The sequence below is a fragment of the Arachis hypogaea genome, chromosome 6, assembly GCF_003086295.3.
Source record: "Arachis hypogaea cultivar Tifrunner chromosome 6, arahy.Tifrunner.gnm2.J5K5, whole genome shotgun sequence".
NCBI lineage: Eukaryota > Viridiplantae > Streptophyta > Magnoliopsida > Fabales > Fabaceae > Arachis > Arachis hypogaea.
This window is the reverse complement of record NC_092041.1, coordinates 58,607,821-58,618,383: the sequence shown is the minus strand read 5'-3', so window position 1 is coordinate 58,618,383 and position 10,563 is coordinate 58,607,821. Positions and strand designations below refer to the sequence as shown.

At 39.1% G+C, this 10,563-nt stretch overlaps 1 non-coding gene across 1 annotated transcript; it reads right to left on the bottom strand.

Annotated features, from left to right (window-relative positions):
• Positions 1 to 1,487: 1,487 nt before the first annotated feature.
• On the bottom strand, positions 1,488 to 1,595 carry LOC112699840 (small nucleolar RNA R71). The gene has a single exon (XR_003152777.1). It is a non-coding gene; the product is annotated as a small nucleolar RNA R71 (small nucleolar RNA).
• Between the last annotated feature and the right edge of the window lie 8,968 nt (positions 1,596 to 10,563).

Below are 10,563 nucleotides of genomic sequence, written 5' to 3'. Positions count from 1 at the left end.
ATTTGTTCTTATTATTAAAAATCCAAAAATATTTTTAATTTGTGTCTTCTCAAGTCAATGATACAGAGAATTGAAGATTCAGAACATACAGCAGAGGAATTATACAGAAAAAGCTGGGCGTTCAAAACGCCCAGTGAAGAAGGACAGACTGGCGTTTAAACGCCAGCCAGGGTACCTGGTTGGGCGTTTAACGCCCAAAAAGGTATAGTTTTGGGCGTTAAACGCCAGAATGTGCACCATTCTGGGCGTTTAACGCCAGGATGGCACAAGGGGGAAGATTCTGTTTTTCAATGCAATTTTTTTTCAGTTTTCAAAGTTTTTCAAAATCAAATCTTTTTCAAATCATATCTTTTCAATCAAATCTCTTTCAAATTCAATTTCTTTCTATTTTCAAAGATACTTACTATCAATTAATGATTTGATTCAACATTTCAAGTATGTTGCCTTTTCTGTTGAGAAAGGTTTAATGTTTGAATCATATCTTTTCTTGTTAGTCAAGTTTTTAATTTTTTTTTTAAATCAAATCTTTTTAAAAAATGTTTTTCAAATCATATCTTCTCAATCACATCTTTTTTAAAACCAATCATATTTTCTTAACTACATCTTTTTCAAAATAATTTTCAATCAAATCTCTTTGATTTCTAATTTCAAAATCTTTTTCAAAAATCACTTTATTTCTTTCCCACTTTCATTTTTCGAAAATTAAGTAATGTTTTTCAAAAATGTTTTCAAAATTTTTACTTAATTTTCGAAAATCACTTCCCTTCTTCTCACATCCTTCTATTTATGGACTAACACTATTCCTTAATGCAAAATTCGAACTCTATCTTCTCTGATAAGTTCGAATTTTCTACTTCTGTCTTCTACTATCTTTTTCTCTGACACTTCAAGAAATCTCTATACTGTGACATAGAGGATTCCACATTTCTTGTTCTCTTCTCTCTCATATGAGCAGGAGCAAAGACAAAGGCATTCTTGTTAAGGCTGATCCTGAACCTGAAAGGACCTTGAAGAGAAAGCTAAGAGAAGCCAAAGCACAACTCTCTTTAGAGGACCTGACCGAATTCTTCAAAGGGGAAGAACACATGGCAGCTGAAAACAACAATGCCAACAATGCAAGGAAGGTGCTGGGTGACTTTACTGCACCTACTCTCGATTTCTATGGGAGAAGCATCTCTATCCCTGCCATTGGAGCAAACAACTTTGAGCTTAAGCCTCAATTAGTTTCTCTAATGCAACAGAATTGCAAGTTCCATGGACTTCCATTGGAAGATCCTCATCAGTTTTTGGCTGAATTCTTGCAAATCTGTGACACTGTCAAGACTAATGGGGTTGACCCTGAGGTCTACAGACTTATGCTATTCCCTTTTGCTGTAAGAGACAGAGCTAGGACATGGTTGGACTCACAACCTAAAGAAAGCCTGGACTCTTGGGAAAAGCTAGTCAATGCCTTCTTGGCAAAGTTCTTTCCACCTCAAAAATTGAGTAAGCTTAGAGTGGAAGTCCAAACCTTCAGACAGAAGGAAGGAGAATCCCTCTATGAAGCTTGGGAAAGATACAAACAATTAATCAGAAAGTGTCCTTCTGATATGCTTTCTGAATGGAGCATCATAGGTATTTTCTATGATGGTCTCTCTGAACTATCTAAGATGTCTTTGGTTAGCTCTGCAGGAGGATCTCTTCATCTGAAGAAGACGCCTACTGAAGCTCAAGAACTGATTGAAATGGTTGCAAATAACCAATTCATGTACACTTCTGAAAGAAATCCTGTGAACCATGGGATTAGTCAGAAGAAAGGAGTTCTTGAGATTGACACTCTGAATGCCATATTGGCTCAGAACAAAATATTGACTCAACAAGTCAATATGATTTCTCAAAGTCTGTCTGGAATGCAAAATGCACCAAGCAGTACTAAGGAAGCTTCATCTGAGGAAGAAGCTTATGATCCTGAGAACCCTTCAATGGAAGAGGTGAATTACATGGGAGAACCCTATGGAAACACCTATAATCCTTCATGGAGAAATCATCCAAATTTCTCATGGAAGGATCAACAGAGACCTCAACAAAGTTTCAACAACAATAATGGTGGAAGAAACAGGTTTAGCAATAGCAAGCCTTTTCCATCATCTTCTCAGCAACAGACAGAGAGTTCTAAGCAGAATAACTCTGACTTAGCAACCATGGTCTCTGATCTGATCAAAACCACTCAAAGTTTCATGACTGAAACAAGGTCCTCTATTAGAAATTTGGAGGGACAAGTGGGTCAGCTGAGCAAGAAAATTACTGAACTCCCTCCTAGTACTCTTCCAAGCAATACAGAAGAAAATCCAAAAGGAGAGTGCAAGGCCATCAACATGGCCGAATTTTGGGAGCAGGAAGAGGCAGTGAACGCCACTGAGGAAGGCCTCACTGGGCATCCACCGACCTCCAATGAGTTCCCCAATGAGGAACCATGGGAATCTGAGGCTCAAAATGAGACCATAGAGATTCCATTGGACTTACTTCTGCCATTCATGAGCTCTGATGAGTATTCTTCTTCTGAAGAGGATGAGTATGTCACTGAGGAGCAAGTTGCTAAATACCTTGGAGCAATCATGAAGTTGAATGACAAGTTATTTGGAAATGAGACTTGGGAGGATGAACCTCCTTTGCTCACCAAGGAACTAGATGACTTGTCTAGGCAGAAACTGCCTCAAAAGAGACAGGATCCTGGGAAGTTTTCAATACCTTGTACCATAGGCACCATGACCTTCGAGAAGGCCTTGTGTGACTTAGGGTTAAGTGTAAACCTCATGCCTCTCTCTGTAATGGAGAAGTTAGGGATCTCTGAGGTACAAGATGCAAAAATCTCACTAGAGATGGCAGACAACTCAAGAAAACAAGCCCATGGACTTGTAGAGGATGTTCTGGTTAAAGTTGAAGACCATTACATCCCTACTGATTTCATAGTCCTAGAGACTAGGAAGTGCATGGATGAGTCCATCATCCTTGGCAGACCCTTCCTAGCCACTGCAAAGGCTGTGATTGATGTTGATAGAGGAGAGTTGATCATTCAAGTGAATGAAGAATCCTTGGTGTTTAAGGCTCAAGGATATCCCTCTATCACCATGGAGTGGAAGCATGAAGAGCTTCCCTCAAAACAGAGCCAAACAGAGCCCCCACAGTCAAACTCTAAGTTTGGTGTTGGGAGGCCACAACCAAACTCTAAGTTTGGTGTTGAACCCCCACATTCAAACTCTAAGTTTGGTGTTGGGAGGTTCCAACATAGCTCTAAGCATTTCTGAGGATCCATGAGAAGTCACAAAATCAATGAAAAAAGCAAAAACAGAATGAAAAACAGGAAGAAAAACAGCACACCCTGGAGGATGCACCCACTGGCGTTTAAACGCCAGTGAGGTTAGCTGTTGGGCGTTTAACGCCCAGTCTGGCACCATTCTGGGCGTTTAACGCCAGAAAGGGGCACCAGACTGGCGTTAAACGCCATAAATGGGCAAGAAGCTGGCGTTAAACGCCAGAAATGGGCACCAGCCCGGCGTTTAACGCCAGAAATGGCTAAAAACGTGATTTTGTTTGCCATTTGGTGCAGGGATGACTTTTCCTTGACACCTCAGGATCTGTGGACCCCACAGGATCCCCACCTACCCTACCACTCTCTCTCTCTTCTTCACCCATTGACCAATCACCTCAACACCTCTTCCCCAAAAACCCTTCACCTATCAAATCCCATCTTTCTCTTCACCACTCACATCCATCCTTCATAAAACCCCACCTACCTCACCCTTCAAATTCAAACCACTTTCCCTCCCAAATCCACCCACAATGGCCGAACCCTATTCCCCCCTCTCTCCTATAAATACCCTTCTTCACCCCTTCATTTTCACACAACCTAAACACCACTTCTCCCCCTCTTTGGCCGAACACAAAAGCCTTTGCCTTCTTCCTCATTTCTTCTTCTTCTACTCTCTTCTTTCTTCTTTTGCTCGAGGACGAGCAAACCTTTTAAGTTTGGTGTGGTAAAAGCATTGCTTTTTGTTTTTCCATAACCATTTATGGCATCCAAGGCCGGAGAAACCTCTAGAAAGAGGAAAGGGAAGGCAAAAGCTTCCACCTCCGAGTCATGGGAGATGGAAAGGTTCATCTCAAGGGTGCATCAAGACCACTTCTATGAAGTTGTGGCCTTGAAGAAGGTGATCCCCGAGGTCCCTTTTTCACTCAAAAAGAGTGAATATCCGGAGATCTGACATGAGATCCGAAGAAGAGGTTGGGAAGTCCTTACCAACCCCATTCAACAAGTCGGAATCTTGATGGTTCAAGAGTTCTATGCCAATGCATGGATCACCAAGAACCATGACCAAAGTGTGAACCCAAATCCAAAGAATTATCTTACTATGGTTCGGGGGAAATACTTGGATTTTAGTCCGGAAAGTGTAAGGTTGGCATTCAATTTGCCCATGATGCAAGGAGATGAACATCCTTACACTAGAAGGGTCAACTTTGATCAAAGGTTGGACCAAGTCCTCACAGTCATATGTGAAGAGGGCGCCCAATGGAAGAGAGATTCAAGAGGGAAGCCGGTTCAATTGAGAAGGCATGACCTCAAGCCCGTGGCTAGAGGATGGTTGGAGTTCATCCAACGCTCAATCATTCCCACTAGCAACCGGTCCGAAGTTACCATAGACCGGCCTATCATGATCCATAGCATCATGGTTGGAGAAGAAATAGAAGTTCATGAGGTTATAGCCCAAGAACTCTATAAGGTGGCGGACAAGTCCTCTACCTTGGCAAGGTTAGCCTTTCCTCATCTCATTTGTCACCTCTGTTATTCAGTTGGAGTTGACATAGAGGGAGACACCCCCATTGATGAGGACAAGCCCATCACTAAGAAGAGGATGGAGCAAACAAGAGACCCCACTCATCATGAGATCCCTGAGATTCCTCAAGGGATGCACTTTCCTCCACAAAACTATTGGGAGCAACTAAACACCTCCCTAGGAGAATTGAGTTCCAACATGGGACAACTAAGGGTGGAGCATCAAGAACACTCCATCATCCTCCATGAAATTAGAGAAGATCAAAGAATCATGAGGGAGGAGCAACAAAGACAAGGAAGAGACATTGAGGAGCTCAAGCACTCCATAGGATCTTCAAGAGGAAGAAAGAGCCGCCATCACTAAGGTGGACCCGTTCTTTAATTTCCTTGTTCTTTATTTTCCTGTTTTTCGAAAATTAGTGCTTATATTTGTCTATGTTTGTGTCTTGTGATCATTAGTGTCTTAGTGTCTATGCCTTAAAGTTATGAATGTCCTATGAATCCATCACCTTTCTTGAATAAAAACGTGCTTAAATTGAAAAGGAAAGAATTGCATGAATTTTAAATTTTACAACAGTTTAATTATTTTGATGTGGTGGCAATATTTTTGTTTTCTGAATGTATGCTTAAACAGTGCATATGTATCTTGAATTTGTGGTTCATGAATGTTGGCTCTTGAAAGAATGATGAAAAAGGAGACATGTTACTGAGGATCTGAAAAATCATAAAAATGATTCTTGAAGCAAGAAAAAGCAATGAAAAAAAATCGAAAAAAAAGAGAAAAAGAAAAGAAAACGAAAAAAAAGGGAGAGAAAGAAATAAAGTTGTGATCCAAGGCAATAAGAGTGTGCTTAAGAACCCTGGACACCTCTAATTGGGGACTTTAGCAAAGTTGAGTCACAATCTGAAAAGGTTCACCCAATTATGTGTCTGTGGCATGTATGTATCCGGTGGTAATACTGGAAGACAGAGTGCTTTGGGCCACAGCCAAGACTCAATAAGTAGCTATGTTCAAGAATCATCATACTATACTAGGAGAATCAATAACACTATCTGGATTCTAAGTTCCTAAAGAAGCCAATCATTCTGAATTTCAAAGGATAGAGTGAAATGCCAAAACTGTTCAGAGGCAAAAAGCTAAAAGCCCCGCTCATCTAATTAATACTGATCTTCATAGATGTTTTTGGAATTCATTGCATATTCTCTTCTTTTTATCTTATTTGATTTTTAGTTGCTTGAGGACAAGCAACAATTTAAGTTTGGTGTTGTGATGAGCGGATAAATTGTACGCTTTTTGGCATTGTTTTTAGTATGTTTTTAGTATAATCTAGTTAGTTTTTAGTATATTTTTATTAGATTTTAGTTAAAATTCACTTTTCTGGACTTTACTATGAGTTTGTGTGTTTTTCTGTGATTTCAGGTATTTTTTGGCTGAAATTGAGGGACCTGAGCAAAAATCTGATTCAGAGACTAAAAAGGACTGCAGATGCTGTTGGATTCTGACCTCCCTGCACTCGAAGTAGATTTTCTGGAGCTACAGAAGCCCAATTGGCGCACTCTCAACGACGTTGGAAAGTGGACATCCTGGGCTTTCCAGCAATATATGATAGTCCATACTTTGCCCAAAATTTGATGGCCCAAACCGGCGTTCAAAGTCACCCTCAGAAATCCCAGCGTTAAACGCTGGAACTGGCACCCAAATGGGAGTTAAACGCCCAAACTGGCACTAAAGCTGGCGTTTAACTCCAAGAGGAGTCTCTACACGAAAATGCTTCATTGCTCAGCCCAAGCACACACCAAGTGGGCCCGGAAGTGGATTTTTATGTCATTTACTCATCTCTGTACACCCTAGGCTACTAGTTTTCTATAAGTAGGACCTTTTACTATTGTATTATATATCTTTTGATCTTTGAATCTTTTGATCACTCTAGATCTCTAGATCATCTTCGAACATCTAGTTCTTAGATCATTGGGAGGCTGGCCATTCGGCCATGCCTAGACCTTGTTCTTATGTATTTTCAACGGTGGAGTTTCTACACACCATAGATTAAGGTGTGGAGCTCTGCTGTACCTCGAGTATTAATGCAATTACTATTGTTCTTCTATTCAATTCCGCTTGTTCTTGTTCTAAGATATCACTTGTTCTTCAACTTGATGAATGTGATGATCCGTGACACTCATCATCATTCTCACTTATGAACGTGTGACTGACAACCACCTCCGTTCTACCTTCGATTGGGTGAATATCTCTTGGATTCCTGATTGCACGATGCATGGTTGATCGCCTGACAACCGAGTGCTCGTCTGACAAACGAGCCAACCATTCCGTGAGATCAGAGTCTTCGTGGTATAGGCAAGAACTGATGGCAGCATTCAATAGAATCCGGAAGGTCTAACCTTGTCTGTGGTATTCTGAGTAGGATTCAATGATTGAATGACTGTGACGTGCTTCAAACTCCTAGCAGGCGGGGCGTTAGTGACAGACGCAAAAGAATCGATGGATTCTATTCCGGCCTGACCGAGAACCGACAGATGATTACCCATGCTGTGACAGAGCATGGGCGACGTTTTCACTGAGAGGATGGGAGGTAGCCATTGACAACGGTGAAACCCTACATAAGCTTGCCATGGAAAGAACCTTGCGTGTTTGATGAAGAAGAAAGTAGGAAAGCAGAGAGACGGAAGGGAAGGCATCTTCATGCGCTTATCTAAAGTTCCTACCAATGAATTACATAAGTACCTCTATCTTTATCTTATTGTTTATTTTCGTTCATCATCATATCTATTTGAGTTTGCCTGACTAAGATTTACAAGATGACCATAGCTTGCTTCATACTAACAATCTCCGTGGGATCGACCCTTACTCGCGTAAGGTTTATTACTTGGACGACCCAGTGCACTTGCTGGTTAGTTGTGCGAAGTTGTGTAATGCCATGGTATTGAACACCAAGTTTTTGGGGTTCATGACCGGGGATTATGAGTTGTGAAAAGTATTGTTCACAATTTCGCGCACCAAGGGGTTTAATAAAAGTTGCACATCCAGCATGCCAAGTGAAACGTCACACCCGTAGTAGTGGGCCACACGGCGTTCGGGTGAACGAGGAAGCGGTTGGAGTAATATGTAGTAATTTTTCTCCATCGGTTATCGAGCTCCAACTCAAGTTTCTAGACGTGCTTCTACACGGGGACCAAGAAGATGTGGGAGAGTTAGACCATCTCCAACGGTGAGGACCTTGGCAACTTTTTCTGACACAAAATAAGTTCCTCCCATTGGAGCAAAATGAAATAGGTCTTTGCACAAGGCTCAATGGAACAAAGTCCCTCTGAATAGGGACTGGAAGTAACGTTATTTAAATAAATAATTATATAAAATTTTACTTAATTATATTAAATAATTATATTTTAATAAATAAATAATTATATAAAATTTTACTTAATTATATTAAATAATTATATTAAAATAAATAATTATATTAAATAATGAAATAATAATTAATTTAGTAATAATTATAATAATTAATTATATTAAATAATTATATTTTTATTTAATTAATGATTTATATTAATAATTTAAATAATAATTAAATCGTAGTTAATTTATTAATAATTAATTAGATTAAATAATTAAAATTTTATTTAATTAATTATTTATATTAATTATTTATTTTTTATTAAAAATTTTACAAATTAGTGTAATTTTGAATTATATATTGTATATTTATTGTTATATATGAATTTTTTCAATAATTAATATCTTTTAATAGTGAATTATTTTTAAATTTATAAATTTAAATAATATTATTAAAAAATAATTACATTAATTTTAAGTATTTTAATTAATTAATTAAGTGGGACCACAATAGGGACTCAAGTTAGTTTTTCCTATTGGAGAAGAGAAAGACGCTTTGAGTTCCTATTTACTGTTTATGACGCAAAAGCTGATGTGGAGTTACTTTTTATGACAGGTGGGCCATAAATAGAAACTGGGATGAGTTTTCTACTGGAGATGGTCTTAGAGCAACTCCAATGGTTACTTTTTTGTATTCCGTATTACTGTGTATGTCAATAAAGAAGGGAATCGACCATTGGAGTGAAATGAGAAAAAATGCTTTCTCTTGGATCAAGAGAAGGGAGTCCCTCTGAATGGGGACTCCTATTGCCCAGTAATAACTTGCCATTTGGCAAGTTATTTAAAAATAAATAATTATATAAAATTTTAATTAATTAAATTATTACATTAAATAAATAAATAATGATTAATTCAGTAATAATTATAATAATTAATTGTACTAACTGTATGATTTTGCTGTATGAATTGAAATTGTAAATTAATCTATAGCAATGGTGTTGTATGAGACTGCACGAGGCAAGATTAACTGTACTAACTGAAGATAAAGAGCACTGGTATTCATAAAAGTACTTACTTAAACGTCATATAACTGTATCATGTACAAAAAATTAAGTATATGAGTTCTTATGAGTTCTAATATATCAACAGATAAAGTTTTTGGCACACCAGGAAAGGCAATCCAAAATAACATGGTCAGCTTGGTAATCAACCCAGTTCGATTCATTCAAAGTCAACAAATTGAACCAACAGATCCACGTGTGAGTTGGTGCTAGAGATCTTAAACACGGCCAGCTTCTTGTCAGTTATGTTGCACTTGCGCAAAAAATCCGCCCACCCTCCACTGATGGCGCCACAATTACGCCTTCTATTGCCCCCATATCTGGCGTAGACCACCCGGACGAAAATGTCCCCTGTACGCAGGGTGACAATCAAATCATCGCTGACGGCCTCTCCAAAGTGCGGCACATTTGGCTGGACAATACAAAAAGACGAGAAGGAGATATACTCAAAGGCATGTTTAACATGAATGCAATGTGCATGATGCCAACCAGAATGAAACAGCCACCACTGATGATGGCGGTATGAATAGTTAGCATGCAATTAGGTGCTTCTTTCCCAATAAATTGGAATTTAAGAAAAACAGACTAGGCATTACTAACATATTTGTCTAATGAATTTTAACTCAACAACTGCTCCACCACATAGCCAACCATTAACAACTAAGCAACAGCAGGACACAGAAAAAGTGGACCACGTACAACGGAACATAGGGCAACCAAAATAAGGAGCAACAAAAGAACACCACTTAATGTTGACCACCCAGGCCGCCACGTTACCTTCAACAGAGGGAATAGCAGGGGAACAAAACAGATAATGTGGACCACTGATGAGCGGATAATTTGTACGCTTTTTGGCATTGTTTTTAGTATGTTTTTAGTATGATCTAGTTAGTTTTTAGTATATTTTTATTAGTTTTTAGTTAAAATTCACTTTTCTGGACTTTACTATGAGTTTGTGTGTTTTTCTATGATTTCAAGTATTTTCTGGCTGAAATTGAGGGACCTGAGCAAAAATCTGATTCAGAGACTAAAAAGGACTGCAGATGCTGTTGGATTCTGACCTCCCTGCACTCAAAGTGGATTTTCTGGAGCTACAGAAGCCCAATTGGCGCGCTCTCAATGGCTTTGGAAAGTAGACATCCTGGGCTTTCCAGCAATATATGATAGTCCATACTTTGCCCAAGATTTGATGGCCCAAACCGGCGTTCAAAGTCACCATCAGAATTCCCAGCGTTAAACGCCGGAACTGGCACAAGGATGAGAGTTAAACGCCCAAACTGGCACCAAAGCTGGCGTTTAACTCCAAGAAGAGTCTCTACACGAAAATGCTTCAATGCTCAGCC